The sequence below is a fragment of the Pseudonaja textilis genome, chromosome Z (assembly GCF_049901715.1).
Source record: "Pseudonaja textilis isolate UNSWEBS1 chromosome Z, rPseTex1.2, whole genome shotgun sequence".
Classification (NCBI taxonomy): domain Eukaryota; kingdom Metazoa; phylum Chordata; class Lepidosauria; order Squamata; family Elapidae; genus Pseudonaja; species Pseudonaja textilis.
The window spans coordinates 18,238,707-18,258,506 of record NC_142008.1 but is presented as its reverse complement, the minus strand read 5'-3'; the positions used below and the strand labels follow the sequence as shown (position 1 = coordinate 18,258,506).

The following is a 19,800-nucleotide window of genomic DNA, read 5'->3' as shown; positions in this document are numbered from 1 at the left end:
ATGCCTAAAATTCTGAAGCTCCAAAAAAATCATATTATTATCCTAGTTTAACAAGTATATACACTGTGTGAATCTACTGTTTTATATGTATGTTACACTGGATTTCTCTGATGAAAAATATGCATTAATTAGTGATCCGTGGCTAGATGGGTAGAGGATCACCGAAGGCAAGTTACATTCTGTCCATTGTGTCAAATCACCTTCTGAACAGCTTTACAGTGAATTCCAACTCTACCCATACAGACCAGAGAAGATAAACATAGGATTGTTTATGCTTCCATGTGGCCTTTAAATATCTCTACACGAACCTTCTTGTGATTTCAAGATAGTAATGAATACCTGCAGCCTCTGTTGGTGAGAGCTTTACATAGTTGACATCATTCTAACAGCTTCAAATTTATTTAGTGTATGGCACATGTTAGCCAGGGATAACTGAGGTGGCTGGCTGCCTCTGTGAAAGGATTTTTTTCCAGCAGTGTTATATTTACCTGCAGGTGAGGCTGTGTTTTAGAATTTAGCACAAGGGATCTGTGCTAAACTGTAGGTCACACTTGTATCAGAACAGAAAGCGATAGGAACAGAACCAGGTAACCTAAGAAATTTTGTGCCGCTTTTCCTTTTAGTATCTTCCCAAGATACTAGATATCTTCCCAAGATGCTATTTCTGTATCTTGGGAATTGCCTAATCGTGATTTGGGTGTTTGACAACTAGCTTGTATTTGCAACATTGTAGTGTGCTGCCATCATGTGAACACTATTTGCAACCTTTCCTTCCAGCTTCCAACAAGCAGGCCAATGGGGAAACTTATTACAAACAGCAATTGTGGGATTGTGGAACCGCCAGAACTGCGTTTGTAAGTTAGTGCAGGCTCATAACATTGTTCTTTATCACCACATCACATTTTTCAAAGGAAGATAATTATGATAAAATAATATTGCAAATACAAAACGATCTGGATAATTGGGCCAAAATACAACTTTCACAGTTGGGACAAATAGCAACCATAAAAATGAGTATATTACCCAAACTCTACCTGATGGCTGATAACTTGTTAGGTATGGGGTGAAAAAGGGGGAACAAGGAAACTTGGTTGTTAAGTGAAACAATTATTAAGTGAAATAGCAATTATGCTTATAGTCTTACTTCAGCTTTCTTTTGCTGGGAAAATTTTATGTGTCACCTCTAAATGAGATGTGTGGCACACAAATCAAATTAAATCATTCAGTCGATCAATAAACAATATGAGGATTCATCACAAAATCTATTTATTTAAGAAAATCTATATGGTCACTCCCAACTCATTCTCAATGACTCCAGGCAACTGGCAAGAATACTTTTTCATAATTATTGTAGCTGCAAATGGTCACTCGATTAGGCAATCACTAAATCAGGACTACCTCGACTCTCCCACCGAGAAACTATAAGCAATCATCACTTAACAATGTAAATTGGACCAGGAACTTGATTCTAAGTGATGTGGTGATAAAGAACAAGGTTATGAGCCTGCACTAACTTACAAACGCAGTTCTGGCCATTCCACAATCCCACAATTGCTGTTTGTAATAAGTTTCCCCATTGGCCTGCTTGTTGGAAGCTGGAAGGAAAGGTTGCAAATAGTGTTCACATGATGGCAGGACACTACAATGTTGCAAATGCAAGCTAGTTGTCAAACACCCAAATCACGATTAGGCAATTCCCAAGATACTGTAATAGTCACAACTACAAGGACTCATTGCAAGTCCTCCTCATTCAATGCTGGTTGTAACCACAAACAGCCACTGAAAGAATGGATGCCTGTATGTGCTGCAGTTCCATAGGGAAGTTAAAACTATTTTCTTTCAAAGCATTTTGGAATGGTATGGGCTGACTACAGGCACCTCTTTTTATTTTTATTGGGGGTTTTACCTTTGCCATCTAGGGTTATTTTTGGTTTGGATTTTGTTCAGATTTAGTGGCTTAATTCAGGGGGTTGGGAGAGGCTTGTTGCAGAGTCTTTTGGGATTGGGTCAGATTATAAATCCCATAAATTAAGCAAACAAGCAATAAACATTTTAGTAGATGCTCTGATATTTCTAGCTTCTGCAACAGCGCTTACAATTCTAGCAAAAAAGACTGGCAAGATTATGATAATAGATTAAGACTTTTTGAACTACTTTGCAATACTTACTATTTAAGTTGTTTGTTCATATCTTATTTAGTACTCTATTGTTGCTCCAGAATCACAAGGACATCAAGTGAAATTGGAATATCACGACCAAGAAATAAACTCACAAAACTGTCTTTTCCAAGCCCTCATTCCTTAAATGCATTGTGTACAATGTATCTTCCTAGAAAAAGAGGTTTGCTAGGAGATAAGAAAGGGTGTGATGGAGCCTATTCTAGAAAAAAAGGAGGACCTGTGACCCCTTACATGAGGGGTCGACAACCTTTTGGACCTCAGGGACCACCAAATTAATGACTTTAAATCCTGCAGACCAGAGACTCTGGGAAAATCCCCCCAAAAGTCTGCAGGAAAATTCCCCACCCTGTTTCCTACTGATCAATCATTCTTTATTTGGTATCACAGGATATAGTCTCTAGCTCTGTTCACAAGAGGAGAGAGAGAGAGAGACTTTTGGCTTCATGCAAGGAAAGCAGCAGAAGCAGCGGAAGTCTTTCTTTTTCTCCCCCAAACTCCTCTAGAAATGAGTCTTTGTGAGACTTGTCACACCAGTGCAGCCTCTTGGAGCAGGAGGCCTTGCAGGGTCCCAAAGACTCATTTCTGGCAGAGTTTGGGGAAGAGAAAGAAAGACTTTTACTGCTTTCCTTGTGTGCAGCCAAAAGCAGAAGAAAGAAAGACGTGGAAAGAAACAGTCCAGTGGCCAGGTAAAGCAGGTAGGGCAAGTGGGGCAAGTTCCCCCCTCCGCCCTTTCCCTCCTCCCCTCACTACCTTGTGTTGTTCGCAATGCAAGTGACCCAGGTCTCGTGTTCCCATGGGCCTTGTGGGCGGCGCAGCCTTGTTGTGTTCACAGACAGCCTGGATTAATTGCTTTGGGGGGTGCTTGGGGGTGACATTTCTCTGCGGACCACCAAAATTTTCTCGCAGACCACTAGTGGTCCCCGGCCCACTGGTTGGCGACCACTGCCTTAAGTGATCAAAGCACTGAACAAAAAACTCATTGCAAAGATACAAAAAAAACTCATCACAAGTATCTGCACAGAACACCTTCCCAGATTAGGCATCACCTTGATATGTTGGACTACAACTCCCATAATGTCTAGCCAGCAGGGTGATACTAGATTAGGCAAATTAAAAAAAAAACTAGATGAGGCAAATCTGCTTTACCCTTTGGAAGAGTCAAGAAGCCATTGCCAAATAAATATACTAAAATGCTTACCACAAAGAATGCTTAAAATGTAGTGAGCGAGAAAAATCACAAGGTCTAGAAAGGTGGCACCCCAATTAACTTTCCACTAACTGACTTGCAAAGTCATTAAGAAAGGCGTAAACCAAAATTCCTTGGGGCAGGGACACCCCATGTGTTTTTATGTCCCCACGAAGTTGAAACATGACCTAATTTTGAAGCAAGTATTTTTCAGTGACATTTCTCCATGAGCCTGATTCATTCAATTCACGCCTATCAGATCAACATAGCAGGTGATTCAGGATTGCAGCATCCAGATAAACTTGATACTGGAGTGTTAGGCTAGCAGCCTGCTTTTGCCCACTCCACCCAAAATGCCAGGATGAGGGTTTTCACAGGATGCATGTGTCTTTCTTGCCTGGGATTACCAACACAGGAAACTGGGAGTGTTCCAGTTGTCCACTTTTCTTGTCTTATTATTGCTGGGGAAGGGGGGACCACTAAAGTGGTTGGGTGGCTGCTGAGTTGCTTGGTCAGTGAAACCCAACTCAGCTTCTCTTTTTGGGGAGTCAAAGTTCTTCATTCCACAAATGAATATGCAAACAATTAAGCAAAACAAGCAAGTCAATGCCATCCACCAGCTTCTAACCTCAGCTACCTAAAACTTCTTTTAAATATTTAAGATTCCGCAAATAGTGTTATATACATGCTTTTGGCTTTTCTGTCTGCTTTCAAGAATACTGTTGAATTGTCCATCCATCTACCTACCTACCTACCTACCTACCTAGTGCCTAATTCATATGGACACTGAGTGGCATAAAAAACCCCAAACTATAAAAACAATTAAACCATAAAATCACATGGACAGCCTAGACTAAAACGATCTTAAGGGTAGCACACATTACAACAGAGCCCCCAAAATGCATTAAATGCATTAAATATTAACCTGCCAGGGACCAAGGTTAGATTTCAAGACATCCCAGGAACACCAGAAAAGACAGTATGTTGGCTGTGGAATTCTGACAACTGTAGTCCGCACTTCTTAAATTTAACGAAGTAGAGGTACACTGCTCTGATCTGATCTCAGTTACCATCACGAAGAGAAGCAATGCATCACATTTCGTTTCAATAAAGTGCTTTTAATTGTTGTTAGCTACCCAGAATCAAGAATTTGAGATGGACAGCCATATAAATGAAAATAAAGATCAATTTCTCTGAAATTATCAATGTCACGGAGAAGAATGGTCAGTGGTGGGATTCAAAAATTTTTACTCCCAGTTCTATGGGTGTCACTTGGTGGGTGTGGTGTGGCTTGGTGGGTGTGGCAGGGGAAGGATACTCTATTCCCTCCCCACTCCTGGGGGAAGGTTACTGCAAAATCCCATTCCCTCCTCATCCCACTAACCTGCTTTCCAGCCCCGTTCTCCTATGCAGGGCAACAAAAGAAGGCCCAGACAATCAGCTGGGACTCAGGAGATAGAGGTGGGGTGGGGCCAGTCAGGGGTGGTATTTGCTGGTTCTCTGAACTACTCAAAATTTCTGCTACCGGTCCTTCAGAACTGGTCAGAACCTGCTGAATACCACCTCAGTGTATGATGCTAGAATAAAGTACTCATGACACAGGCAATAGGATTTGAACTATCATTACCCTGAAGTACCAATGACTTCAATGGTTTTTTTCTTAAGTGTAATTCAGTGTCAGCCCCATTCTTTTCTTCCCTAGACACAATGACATTATCAACAAAATATCAGTGAATTTTGCCCATTTTACAACCTTTCTTGCCATGGTTGTTAAATGAATCATTATAGATGTTCAAATTAGTGACATGTTTGTTAAACGAAATCTGGCTTCTCCATTGATTTTGCTTGTCAGAAGGTTGCAAAACTGATCACATGACCTGGGACACTGCAACCATCATAAATACATGCTAGTTGCCAAGTATCCAAATTTTGATCACATGACCATGGAGATGTTGCAAGGGCCTTAAGTATGGAAAACAGTCATAAGTTACTTTTTTTAACTGCCATTGTAACTTAAAACATGGTTCTTAGTGAAAGTCTACCTGTGCAGAGTAAAAGTCAGGTCTGTAGGCCACTCACAATGTATTTATTTTACCCCCCCAGAGAATATATTACTGCAATTGGGAAAATTCAAATGTCATGGGTCAAAAGCATGAGGAAATGTGTAGAAGAAAATGGGAAACAATTCAAACACTTAAAGTAATGTTTATAATGAACTGTGCATAGACCTGAGTTTTGCTACACTCTATATTTTAGCAAATAGACTCTTTCCTATTTGAAATGGGAAAAATGCATTTTAAAAAAGGTTAATGGCTTTTCCCCTTGTATCTTGCTTTCCACTAGTCAAATATAATTTCTGCATTGGCAAATCCAGAACAATATCAATTAAAAACAATAGGTAGATACGCAGGATGTTAGGAACATTCTTTGAATTTTTCAGGCATTTGTACAGCAAAGAAATTAACAAGATGAATGCCCCAATTCTGAGCAAGTATTATAAACATGTTTTTAATCTGCAAAAAATAAACACTTTCTTAATTTATTACACCTTAAGGCATAATCATAATAATATTTAGGAAACTAAACAAATACCATCCAGAGAATATTATTGCTATGGTCTTGCTGAAAACTTTGGAAGCTGAAATTCCATTGCACCTGAAAGGCTAAACTGGAGAAATAACATTCAAATCACTTTCTAGCACAGATCTGTCTTAAGCTTTGCAAAAGCTATTCTATCAGGTAGAATAAAGTTGCTATTCTTATATTGCAAACTTGGAAAGGGAATTTCCTAGCAGATTCACCTTCCTCTCCAAGGACAAATATATTCCACTGAGCTTCTCCCACACTAATGATGGGAACATTTGGTGATAGCTAACACAAAAGACAAGGAGACTCTTGTATAAGTATCCCTTCCAACCAATGCAAACTTAAGCAGATCCATTTCCAACCCACTGATACAAGAATCCAAGATTCCATTGTTAAATACTAAGCTCAACAGTTTTAAGTTGGTTCCTATAAGATTTGTGGCTTAAAATACAAATTCATACCTATTCTGAAGATATTTTTAAGTACAAGTTCATCAGTTGCTTAGCTGAGCCCAATAAACTAACCACCCACGTTTTAGCAAGAAAAATGATATGAAACCAGTTATAGAAGAGCAACATTATTTTTACTTTTCCCAACGGTGCTTTCTAGGATGGAAATAATGGGTGTAGACGAGTATAGATAGGAACATTACAGCATAAATTGACAGGACCTTCAATATATGAAGAGACTTACAAAGGTCGCCCTATTTAACGCCTAAATCCTTATAAATGGTCCCTAGTTTTAGTTCCCGGCTGAAAATGCGATGCACAAAAATACTTCCTACATTCCCAAGTAGTAGGGTTGTAAAAACATAAAACATTTTCCGAAGACCAGTTGTGACTGAGTCGAAATTTCCACGTCATCTTTAACCATAAACAGCCGAAGAATCACTCCAGGGTTACACTAATTTCAAAAGAAAGATGTAATTTTATTATGTCCAAACTATTTTCTTCACAGAAAATAGACGATTTACTTACACTCGGGAGCGCGATTGCGTTTGCCCCTCTGCTCCTCCTGACACCAGGGGCTTTCTCCTCACCTTCTCTCTTCCCTATAGCTAACCAGGCCAAAGGAGAGTTGTTTCCTGTCCAAACCTGTCCCGCGCAAGGAAAAAGGGATTCCAGGCGAGCAACAGGTGAGCGCACTGGCTCTTTCAGCCCGCCGCGCTCGATACCTGGGCAGGCTGAGCGCTTGGCTCCCCAGCTGGAACGGGAAAAGCCAGGGGGAGGAGGAGGAGGAGGAGGGCCGAGTGGAAAACCCAGCCTCCGCAGGCTGCGGAACTCGCCTGGCGGGGAGGAAGGTCCAGTTTTGTGCCGCTTTCGATTTTAGTTTCGGAAACAACGCCTTCCGCTGTGGCGGGTTTAGATCGGCGAGAGGTGACAACGGCGAGAGGTCAGGTGACAACATGCCCAGTCCGGGTGTTTTAGGATACTGAACGGGCCTGCTAGGGCCGTCTTTCTTTTAGACTCGGGCTTTGTTCTGAAAAAGAGGTGAAATGAGGAAAAAAAATAGACCATTATTTTATTTATTTATTTTAGATATTTTATCCCGCCCTTATTTCTTTATTAATAGGAACCGAATTGGGGGGGGGGATAGAAAAACACAACAATTTGGAGAAACAAATTATGGGGATAGGGAAATGGAGATATAAAAATGGCCAGGTCTTGTAAGGCCACAGACAGCAATAGGGTAGCCTGGTTCCTACTACAATCTAAAATTTGATACAGCAGGAGGGTTTATTTTTTTTTAAAAAAAATGTGTGCATGGAACATACAAACATTGTGTAACCACGGTTTGTTGAACAAACTGCTACTGTATTGTCTGGACTTAAGGTAAAAATAAGCAGTGATATCAATAAACAATGATATCACCCCTGAATCATTGATTAGCATGGTCAGCTATAGAAATTGAATGAAAAACACATAGAAGGGAAACTAGCTCATACTTTAATTCAGTTAGGAAATCTTAGATTTAGAAGAGATCTTAGAAGAGATCTAGAGACCAGTTGAACACAGTCCTTGACTTACAACAGTTCATTTAGTGACCAGTTACAAAGGCTCTGAAAAAAGTGACTTACCATTTTACACAGTTCCAGACTTTGCAGCATTCCCCATGGTCACATGATCAAAATTCAGATGCTTGGCAACTGGCTCATTTTTAGGACCGTTGCTATGTCCCAAGATTATATGAACCCCTTCTTGACAAGCAAAGTTAGTGGGAAGCCAGATGCACTTAATAACCGGGTTACCAACTTACCAACTGCAGGGATTCACTTAATAACTGAGGCAAGAAAGGTCGAGGCAAAACTCACTTAGCAAATGTCTTACTTAAAATTAGGGCTCATTTGTGGTTATAAGTCGAGGACTACCTGTATTTTAGTAGAAATCTTCAAAACCATGGGGAGAAAGATGGCTTAAGGGAATCCAACATTTCTGATGATGTTACCTACTCTGGATCAACAAAACACCTGTAAGAAAGCAACCAAACTCAGAGAGCACCAAGGACCCCCTACAAATATTCTCCTTTATGGTTCTGATTTCTGCAATGAATCTTGGCTAAACAAAGCTTAGCGAGATATTTGAAGCCAGGCATAAGGATGCTGTTCTTTACAGATTTTAGCAAATGCTTGCTTTTATTCTTACACTGTCCTGCAGATTTGGTACTCCAAAAGAGAATTGCTAATAATGTTATGAGCTAGGTCAAAACCTAACTTTCAATCACTACTAAGTTAAATCTAACAGTCTTTTTGATAAATAAAACATTACAACCCACATCATTTGTTGTACTCATCTTTTTCTACTTGAAAGAACAGAAATATATGTGATCTATCATATACAAAATTGGTAAAATGTATGAAAAATAACTACTTTATATATTTTTGAGAACATTTTGGAGATCCATTGAAACAAGCAGTTGACCTGTTAAAAATTCCCGCCAATCACACTACTATATTTACCACAACTAATGTAATGCAGAACTTGATTTGAAATAAGTGCCATAATGGTGACCAACCAAAGCCTTTACATTGGCATGCTGCTTATATAATCTAAAATTTCACACAGCAGCAACGTTCATTTAAAAACAGTTGTGGAATGTAGCATGCAAACCATTGTCTAACCACGGTTTGTTGAACAAACCATAACTATTGGCTTGGCTCAGGTAACATGGTAAACCAGAAACAACTGCATCATCTCTGAACATATTTGCAGTAAGCCAGCCTATATTTAATTCAATTCAAGTTTTAGTACTGTATAAGAGATACAGAGTACTTCATGTGCTAAATGTATATAGATTTATACATTGGCTGCAAAACTCTGGGTAGCTAATGGCATAGTAAACCCCCCACTTTGTTTTCTTCCAGCAGTTCCAATTTTTCTAGCCCAGACCTGAAAGTTATATTTCAGTAGCATCAGAGAACTGCACAATGAGCCCTTATGTTTGTGAAGTGTGGGTTAAAAATAAGTTAGAGCAGTGCTTTCCATCTTTGGCAACTTTAAGATGCATGGACTTCCAATTCCCAGAATTCCCCAGCCAGCGTGGCTTAAGCATGAATGGCTAGGGAATTCTAGGGGTTGAAGTCCACGTCTTGAAAGTTGCCAACATTGGGAAACTGAATTAGATGACATTTTGCTGGTGAGATGGGATGCAACAGGGGATATTTTTTTTCTCTTAACACACACACCCAGCCTGCAAATTTACTGTGGAGGTTTGGGGAAATCCCTAGGCAGACTTGTAATGCATGTAAGATTCAGGGAGACAGGAAAGTGAAAGTGAACTGAAGTTTTAAGCTAGTGAATATAGTACCTGCTCACAGGTTCACGCTAACCATCTTACTCGATTTTTTTTTAAAAAACTAGGATTTAGTAGAGATGCAGTGCACTACAATACTCTTACGTGGAAGTGTACAGATTGAAGAGTACTGAATGTCCTTCCTCTTTTGTTTCCGGATCTTCCTAATCTATTTCCTGATCTTCCCAATATAAACAGAATTGAAGAAAAAGGAGAAGAGCTAAGTGAAACCATCTGTGCTCTGTTAACATTGTCTAAATGTTAATACACTTGTATTGTCGTATGAAGGATCATAATCATCATTTTATCCATCCACTGCAGGATGAAAGCCTCTTCCGCGTATTTCCAACCAATGTGGTCCTGAGATTTCTTTTGCCAATACTTCGGCTCACAATACTTACTTAATGTCATCAATCCATCTTGTTTTAGGTCTCATTCATGGACACTTTTTATCAAGTGGAATCCATTCTAGGGCTGCCTTGGTCCACTTGCCATCAGTTCTTCTTGCTATGTGACCTTTCCATTTCCATTTCCATTCTTTTTCTTTCTTGATGATATCATATACTTTTGTTTGTTCACTAATCCATGTGCAGGCCTTTCTATCTTGTCTTGTAATGACGAGCATGTCTCTTTCCAGAGCTTTTTGTGGCACTCATAGCTTCCACATGCTAATATGAAGGATACCAGATATAAATTGGCAAATGAGTGTGTATATAAGCAAAGCAAAGTTGGACCCGGCTAGTCCTTAGGAGGAGATCTCAAGGGGAGCACAGGGTTTTGTAGCAGAACGATAGTCAAAAATTCTTCAGAAGAAGGCAGTGGCTTCTGGATCATAGCTAAGAAATATTACATGGAGACATCCAGAAGGTCAGTAAGAGCTGAGTTTGACTTAAACCAGTGGTTGCCAACCAGTGGGCTGAGGACTATTGGCAGTCCGCGAGAAAATTTTGCTGGTCCATAGAAAAAGGTCACCCCCAAAGCATTCCCCAAAGCAATTAATCCAGGCTGTGCGGGAACACAAGGCTGTGCCACCCACATGGCCCACGGGAACACAAGTCTTGCATCGCTTGCATTGTGAACAACACGAGGTAGTGAGGTGAGGGTGGGAAAGGGCAGAGGGAGGGAACTTGCCCCACTCACCCCGCCTGGCCACCGGTCTGCTTCTTTCTTCTTCTGCTTTTGGCTGCACACAAGGAAAGCAGCAAAAGTCTTTCTTTCTCTCCCCCAAACTAGGCCAGAAATGAGTCTTTGGGACCCATCCAACTCCAAGAGGCTGTGCCGGCGCAACAAGTCTCATAAAGACTCATTTCTGGCAGAGTTTGGGGGAGAGAAAAAAGATTTCTGCTGCTTCTGCTGCTTTCCTTGCATGAAGCCAAACGTCTCTCTCTCTCTCTCTCTCTCTCTCTCTCTCTCTCCTCCCCACCCAGGAACGGAGCTGGAGACGCTATCCAGCAATCCGAAATAAAGAATGATCAATCGGTAGGAAAAACAGGGTGGGGAATTTTCTTGCAGCCTTTTTTTTGGGGGGGGGGATTTTCCCAGGGTCTTTGGTCCACAGGATTTAAAATTATGAGTTTGTTTGTTCCTGAGATCCAAAAGGTTGGCGCCTCCTGACTTATAGGACATTTCACCTGTTGTATATTGGCATTAACACATTCAATTATAGCAAGTCTGAAATCCTGTATTCCTGAATTGTGTTTATAGAATAGCAATTACTTCCCTTCACAGAATTATTTCCCATAAACCAAGACAAAAATTAAGACTGTGATTCAATTTTCCAGACAACTTTATTTGGTTGAACGAGAATTTTGATCAACATATTTTCCTTCCAAAGAAGATTTTTTTTTAAAAAAGGCCTTTCATTCATAGTCTAAATCCGTGGTGGCAAACCTATGCCAGAGGTAGCACACAGGTGCTCCCTCTTGTTTGTGGCAGGCCCTGAGATATCATAACACTGCTATCATGTCACCCCTAGTCCTTCTTTTCATCAAACTAGACATACCCAATTCTAGCAACTGTTCTTTATATGTTTTAGCCTCCAGTCCCCAAATCATCTTTGTTGCTCTTCTCTACACTCTTTGTAGAGTCTCAACATCTTTACATCATGGTGATCAAAACTGGATGCAGCATTTCAAGTGTGCCTTACCAAGGCATCATAAAGTGGTATTAAACCTTTCCGTGATCTTGATTCTATACCTCTGTCCATGCAGCCTAGAACTGTGATGGCTTTTTTGGCAGATGCAGTACACTGCTGGTTCATATTTAAGTGATTATCCACTAGGACTCCAAGATCTCACAGTTGAGTGAGGTACCATCTGTATTGAACCTGTGCATTTACTTTTTGTTACCTAAATGTGGAATCTTACTTTTTGCACCATTAAAATTCAAAAAAGAGAGAAGGGAGGGAGGGAGGGAGACAGAGAGGGAGAGAGAATTGGTTTCTAATGTAGTTGTTTTATATTATTTTATGAATCTGAGGATAGGTATGGGATTTAACTGCATCTTCTGTTCCATCTTGTGGATGCTCACAGAATTAGAAAAATAGATCAAGCCAATATCCATTGTAAACCAGAATTTACTTCTCTTCATAGCTAACAAGGCACCTTTTGGGTGTTCACAAGTTGATAGGGATATGGGGACCAAGATTAAAATCTCATTTCCCCTCTATTAAAACCATGACTTTAGTGAACTGATGGCTTTCCCCATGTATCCATATCTAGCTAAAAACTGATCACTTGACAGCAGAATGGAGAGATTTCTCCAGAAACCTGTGAGTTGGCCAGGAAGTGATAAAGAGCTTCCTGCCAGCTGCAAATGTCCCATCTTTGTTGTACATACTTTTCTAGTCATCTCCGCTACAATTTACTGATGTGCATTAAAATAACTCCAAGTGAAGATTTGAATTGAAATCTCTTTGAGTTGAGTTCTTCGCTGATTGGTGAGATTCAATCAATCATCCATGAAAATGCTAGACTAGGGTGGCATCTTCAAGTCAACACTAAGGACTGGGGAGAAGGGGGCAATAGAATCGCTCTAGTAAGAATTATTAATCAGAAAAACAATATGAATGAATTGACTTCCTCTGGAAATATACCTAGCACCTTATGTAAAGTTATCTCAGCACTAAATTAAAGCATATATCTTAGGCCTATGTCTTTGAATTGGCATCACTATTTCTTTATGTAAATAAAATGACTTTTTATAAAGACGTTTTATTACAAGTCTATATATTACATTTTCTTATATAACAGATGGGTTTCAAACAATGAATTGTTTATATAATGTCCAACCAGCAAGGGAGTAGAATCTAAATGATGTTTGTTGTTGAAAAACTAATGGGTTAATCCTAGCATAGGGATACAATTGAGGCTTTAAGGCTCAACTTTAAAACTTTAAGGCTATAGACTAGAAACCTCAAAGAAGGTTAATGACAAGCCAATCCATATTAGTGCTTTTTAAATGCATATGCGCATCACAAGGAATTGAGTTCAATTCAAAGGAAAATTAAGCATTATCTTTATATAATACACACCTCCTTGAATCCTGTATAACAGAATAACAGAATTGGAAGAGACCACCAGGGCTGTCAAACTCCCAGCCCACGGGCTGGATGCGTCATGCGCTGGTCACACCCACGCCCAGTTTAGCGAAAGGGGAAAATGCCCTGATACATCATGTCAAACCGCCATGACGCCATGAGTTTGACACCCCTGCTCTATACCATTCTAAACAAATGGCTGTCTAGTCTCTTCTTAAAAGCCTCTAGTGATGGATGATTATGTTCATATATAATAGTTACATAATAGTTATATACAGTACTATTTATATATAATGATTATATTCATATATAATGAAGTGGTATATTTACAACAAAATAAAATGAGTTAAAATGGGTTTTACTTTCCCAGCAGTTCCCACCATAAACTTCTAAAGTCAGCTCTATTTGAGATAACATTGTCTACCTTGTTGAACACTGAGCTAATGAATTGATCTGGATAATATCTCACAGAACTCGATTCCAGCCAATTTCTTTCCAAAACTCCACCTTTGATGTGAACCTAGTACAGGTGAGGAACAGAGGGTGGAGGATATCAAAGGAAGAGAATTAAGCAGCATGATTGGTGAAGGTGAAACCAGGAGTCAAGCACCTTCTCCCCAGCAAGCTTCAATATGTCATTATTTTAAACAACCTGTCAGAATCATTAGTATGTTTAAGTTCATATTTAATTGTAATGAAGCCTTTGTCCTTTTTAAGGCCAGCCTCACAGGAAAGACAGGCGTCTCTTTCCGAAGCTACCTTGGCAGATTTACAAGGGCAGGTCACGAGAGTCTATTGGAAAAACATTATAATTAATGGGGCAGGGTCATCGGAAAGGATTTCTCACATAGCACGTGTATAGAAAGGACACACCTCTGGCTATGTGTCATTTGACTCATGATCAGGGTGGAGAAAAGGAAACATGAAGTAATCAGACATTTTACCTTTCAATACATGTAAAAGCATCCTGAGGACAGTGGACAACTTACACCTTAAAAAGATGATAAAATAAGAGAAAAAAGGTATCATGCAAATTCAGAAAAAGCAGGATATCAAAGAAGCAACATATAATGTACCCTGAGATTTGGAGGTTTTCAGTGACTTTTGAAATAGCATCAGGGTAGGAGTCCTACAGGGTATTTTGTGGGGGAGGTGGAGGGGGTCTGTTCCAGAGTGAAAACACCATGGCAGAAATGGTGAGTCCAAGTCTCAATAGATGATATTGTTTAATAATTGAAGAGATCTAGAGAACATTCATTCTATCCAATTTCTCTCGATGGTCAGAAGCTATCAGAGATCACTCAAATAGTTCTGGGTCCGTCAAATAGTCTTTTAAGCATTTTATAGTTAGTAACCAGCACCTTAAATTGTACTTGGAAACCAACTGACAAGCAGTGCAGCTCAGACAGCAGCAAGCACATAAACATACAACAACATGTCTATCATTGCCTAGGCTACCACATTCTGGATCAGCTGTAACTTCTGAGGGATCTTCAATGGCAAACTCATGAAGTTGCATTGCAATAGTCCATTGGTGAGTTGAATAGAGCATGACTAGAAATAGGACTGGCACATCAGATCATGGCAAAGCCTCCTTGGCCAAGTTATTACCGGCATGGCTCAATATCTGTTATCTATTGATGCCAGTATGATTCATTGTAGGTGATGTGCTGAGAGACTACTAGTGTTCCTTGTGCAAGAAGGGGTCTGTAAGGACAGCTTATGTTTTTATGCTACCTCTTCCAAAACTAAAGATGAAATGTCCCCAGATCCAGGGATCCAAACATCTACAACTGTTTGGAATTGAACCTGAGTCTATCCCATCTCTGGAATTGCTTTCAGATCAGAGGTGGTATTCAGAAGGTTCTGAGCAGTTCTGGAGAACCAATAGCAGAAATTTTGAGTAGTTCGGAGAACCGGCAAATACCACTCTGACTGGCCCCGCCCTCATCTTAACTCTGCCTCCCAAGTTCCAGCTGATTGGCTGGGTCATCTTTTGTTGCTCTGCACTGGAGAATGGAGCTGAAAGCAGGTTAGTGGGGTGGGGAGGGAATGGAGATTTTACAATATCTTTCTCCTGCCATGTCCACCAAGCCATGCCCATCAAGTCACACCATGCCCACCAAGCCATGCCCACAGAACTGGTAGTAAAATTTTTTGAATCCCATCACTATTCCAGACATGGACAAAAGACTGACAACATGACCTGGGTTGTGATGCATAACTGAATATAATCCACACACTGATGACATCTGGTCCTTCACCCAGAAGGGTTGGGATTCTTTCAAAAAACCATGACATATTTTTGATAGTAGTATATTTTGCAACCTACATGCTGATGTTACAATCTATATTTTTCCATCTGCAGTCAACAAAACAGACAATAACCTAAATAGCATGTGAGGGTGTCATTACAAATGTAAAGTCTTTTAAGTATCTCTGAAAACGGTTGCAAGTGCAAGTGAAGAATATTTATAGCATCATTTATGCTGGGATAGCCATTCCAGATACATTGCAATCTCTGCCAATTTTTTAACAAATTTAATTTACAGGTTGGCAGCCTGGAGCCACCAGCAGAATCAGATTTAATCATAGAATTAGTGATCAGGGAACTCCTAGCCCACAGAGATGGAAATCACAACTCAGGGCTTATCTCAAAATAGCACAAGGGTGTGGTTGAAACCTTTCAGAAGTGGCTTTGTAGGACAGAATTGAGATACCTATAGTGGTACACAAAGGATTCCTAACCTGAACAGTAGCAGCTGCAAATTAGGCCTCTGCCCTAAATTATATCACTTCAAGTTTGCGTAACTGTCAACGGGGCTTGTGTCAGAAGAGCAGTAACTGATTTTTGGCAGCCTTAGAGCCTTTTCCCATCAGAACTGCCCAAAACCAATATGATAATTTTGTTCCGTCTTGGGGAGAAATACAAAAATGAACTGAATCTTAAAACAGGCTAACTTAGTCTAAACACACATTGCTATTGAGAGTGCTAAGGAAAGATAAAGAACAGACACCATCCTAAATCATGAAATAAAGTTTCAAAGCAGGCAAAGATGGTCCACCTAATCAAAGGGACAGATTACAAATTAACCTGTACAAATTACCCAATTGTAAAAAAAAAAGTGCAATTTCATAGAAGCAGGATGATCTCTCTCTCCACCCCACTCTCTCCTGTGTTGGATGTAGCACATACTTAGTTATCAGAGGATTCAATAATTCTCCCAATCTTATAAAGACTGTAAAAAAAGTATGAAAAGAAAGAAAATATACAAGTAAAATTATGGTGACTGTGTCCCTGGGACCCCAAGGAATGATATCTACAGATGAAAAAAACTTCCACTCAGTCAGATCACGGAGAGCAAAAACTGTGGAGTTCTTGGTGCTCTTTGAGCTTGACTATTTGCTTGCAGATGTTTAATTACCGAACTAGGTAACATCATCAGTGCAAAGAAGTGTGAGCTTTGCTGCCTGTTTACAAAGAGTAGCTTGCCCTGCCAGTTTTGGCTGAAGTGTAGTTTTGTCAAAGAAACCTGAGGATATATATATAAATAAGCAGCACACACTAAATTCCCACACAGCAATGATATCACCTAGTTAGGTACAGGTAGATCTCACTTAATGACTGTTCTGTTTAGTGATTGTTCATAGTTACGATGGTACTGAGAAAGTAAAGTAAGTCTATGACCAGTCCTGACATTTATGACTGTTGAAGCATCCCTGTGGTCTGATGGCCAAATCTGGGTGACATTGGGCACTTGCCAACTGGTGGGCATTTACAACAACATCCATGATCATCATTTTTGCATTTCACAGCTAACTTCCAACAAGCAGAGTCAATGGAAAAGCCAGCAATAAAATTGCAAGTCAGGGTCATATGATGTTTCACTTAAGGTCTGCAGCAGAACTGACATAAGTCTGTTACAGTCAATGGAATTACTGGTCCCAGTTTTGGTTAAGTGAGGACTACATGTAATGAAATGCTGCAAGCAGACAGCCAAGCTCAGAGAGCACCATGAACTACAATTTAAACCTGAGCTACAGGTATTTTATTCTATTGAAGAAGAAAGTAGCAGGACCAGCAATGAAAATAGCTACTTTTATGTGGTTTAGTTTTGTGGATAACATCTCAGCAGCAAAGAAAGGCTCTAAGAAAATTTAGAGCACCAAATAAATTGGGAATCTATTCAGGCTATATTCTGGGTATGGCTGACTCAAAAACCTTGCCTCTTTCCTCTCCCACCCATGGTTGACATTCTGTCTTTCATAATTTTGAAGTACATTTCCCAGTAAATTTAGAGCAGTTTACACTGCAGGAGTTTTAAAGGATAAATGCTGTTTTCACCTTCTCCACCCTCTTCTCCTGACATGTTGCAGTTAATGCTTGCTTACTCAGCATCCTGCCCAAGCAAAAACCATCTTTGCCATCCTTGCCTTGGCCTGTGCCAGTGGATATTTACCAGCCTCCCTGATGCTTTTAAATAGATTTCATTTCTATTAAAATAAAAAAGTTGCCTGGTCCTCTGAATGGACCCTATTTTTCCATATATTCAACCAATCCCATTCATAGTGACATTAAATTATATTGTTGCTGCTATACTTGAGTGCATGGGATACTGAAGAACACAATAGATTTAATATGAATACTGGCTTGTTTTACATTTGGTTGCTTTGAATAGTCAGCCTTTAAGAGCAAAGAAGAAACAGGATGGGTGGTTATGTATGTGCCTGAGTGTGAAAACTGAAAGCATGTCATCACTTCCAACACATGTGCGCACATTCATCTGTCAGCCCTGCCCACATTAATAATCTATGTCTTCTCAGCAGAATTAATGCATTTCTTTTCAGAAGTATCAAAATGAGGCAGGTAATAAGTATTTTTCCAAAGTGCTGCCTTTTATGAAACAGCATAGAACAGACTTGGCATTATGGGCCATCTCGAGTGATAAATACAGGGCTGGTATATGAAAAACGTACATTGGGAGAGGTTAAGTCTGCTCTAGGCGGTGCCTGCAAATTTTCTACTCACTGACCCAGTTGTTGAGGGAGAGTGTGCTGAAGGGTCCCTTCCCTTATGAGGTCTTAGAGTGCGGTGAAGCAGCAGGCCTTTCCTTGATGGAATACTTTCTCCCCAAGTCACTCTTTCTCAACTTTAACCATTTTAAGATGTGTGGGTTGCTATTATTATATTCCAGGCAGTATTGCTGGCTGCAATATTCTGGGATTTAAAGCCTACATATCTTAAAATTGCTAAGTTTGGGAAACACTGCCCAATAAAGCATAAGTGCCCTAAGGGAGGTTCAGCCAATCTCACTGCACACATGTTGTGCATTGACAATAAAGGTTTTAATTGAATTGAATTAAATAAGTAACACTCACCTTGCTGCAACAGGCAAAAAGTGCTTTATTTATTTCTATATGCTTTACATTCAGTTGGCTGAATGTAGCAACTATCTTGAATTTTATGTGGGAACTTTAGAATTTCTAGCTATGGTTATGCTCTGTTTTAGGAATTATTGCTATTATTCTATTTCTATTTTGCCTTTTTGATATGTAACTTAAGGCAGCTAACATACGTAATTCTGATTCCTATTTCCCAATTTGTGAGAAAGTGAGAAAGTATGATTGGCTCAAAGTCATGCAGGTGGTTCATATGTCTGAAACCTAGAACTCAAAGCTTTCTAGTTTCAAGGCCTTAATAAATACACGGGTTGTTTTCAAATTTACAACTTTAAGATTCGTAGACTCAATTACCAGGATTCTCCAGATAGCATATTTTTAATTGAAATCCACACACACATCTTAAAGTTGCTAAGTTTGAAAAACACTGTGCTACACCAACTGGCTCTTTTGGTTCTTTCAGGATGTTTTCCAGCATCCCATCTAGTCTACAATTCTGTACCAATCAGGTTCACCTTTCTTGGTTTTTTTTTTTTTTTTGAAACAAGCCAATGGGAGCTAGATTTACAATTATTTGGTAAAAAGTGCAAAGATATGAAAATGATGAAATATACAATCTGCTGAAGACAATGCAGCTTCCCAACCTTGATTGTTCTTTTCCATCTTCCTTTCCACCTTCTTCTTTCACATTTTGTTTTTTCCCACCTTCTTCCAAATCGATTTAGGGAAACCTAGATTGCTGTTGTTAGCTCCTTATCCACATGGAGTCCCTCTCTATATAGGTTCAAAATCTGCACATATCACTCTCATGAAATAGATGTGCAATATCAATTTCAAGAAATAATTCCAGCATGATCTCTTACGGAGCAAAAAATAATAATCTGACTTTTCATTCAGTGCAGTAAAGCAAAGCTCACGCCTTTGCCAGGTTAGTCTTTCTCCCTCTAACAATACTTCGAAGGAAACTGAATAGAGTTGACACATCCCTAGCTACTCCTTGACTGGAAACGCGTTTTGGTGGTTTTTTTTTTTTTTTTTTGTCGTCTGGGGCCTATTGACCCTCGCGCTACTCTGTAGCGTACGGTCTCCGTCACGTCGCGCAGGCGCACCCGTTCTCCTTC

General features: G+C 39.8%; 1 protein-coding gene and 1 long non-coding RNA gene across 6 annotated transcripts in view; one reads left to right on the top strand and one right to left on the bottom strand.

Annotated features, from left to right (window-relative positions):
* Nucleotides 1-7,250, bottom strand: part of MAP3K8 (mitogen-activated protein kinase kinase kinase 8) — a 31,592-nt gene extending 24,342 nt beyond the window's left edge. For 3 of the 5 annotated variants that reach the window (XM_087916454.1, XM_026710058.2, XM_087916456.1), the window contains exon 1: nucleotides 6,930-7,144. The gene's annotated coding sequence lies outside the window, so the exon portion shown is untranslated. Of the gene's footprint in view, nucleotides 1-6,929 lie in introns of all 5 variants that reach the window. The other 2 variants (XM_026710061.2, XM_087916457.1) reach the window with 2 other exon arrangements.
* A 39-nt stretch (nucleotides 7,251-7,289) lies between these two features.
* On the top strand, nucleotides 7,290-10,293 carry LOC148123924 (uncharacterized). Its single transcript, XR_015740105.1, has 2 exons — nucleotides 7,290-7,442; nucleotides 9,810-10,293. It is a non-coding gene; the product is annotated as an uncharacterized LOC148123924 (long non-coding RNA).
* Nucleotides 10,294-19,800: the final 9,507 nt, after the last annotated feature.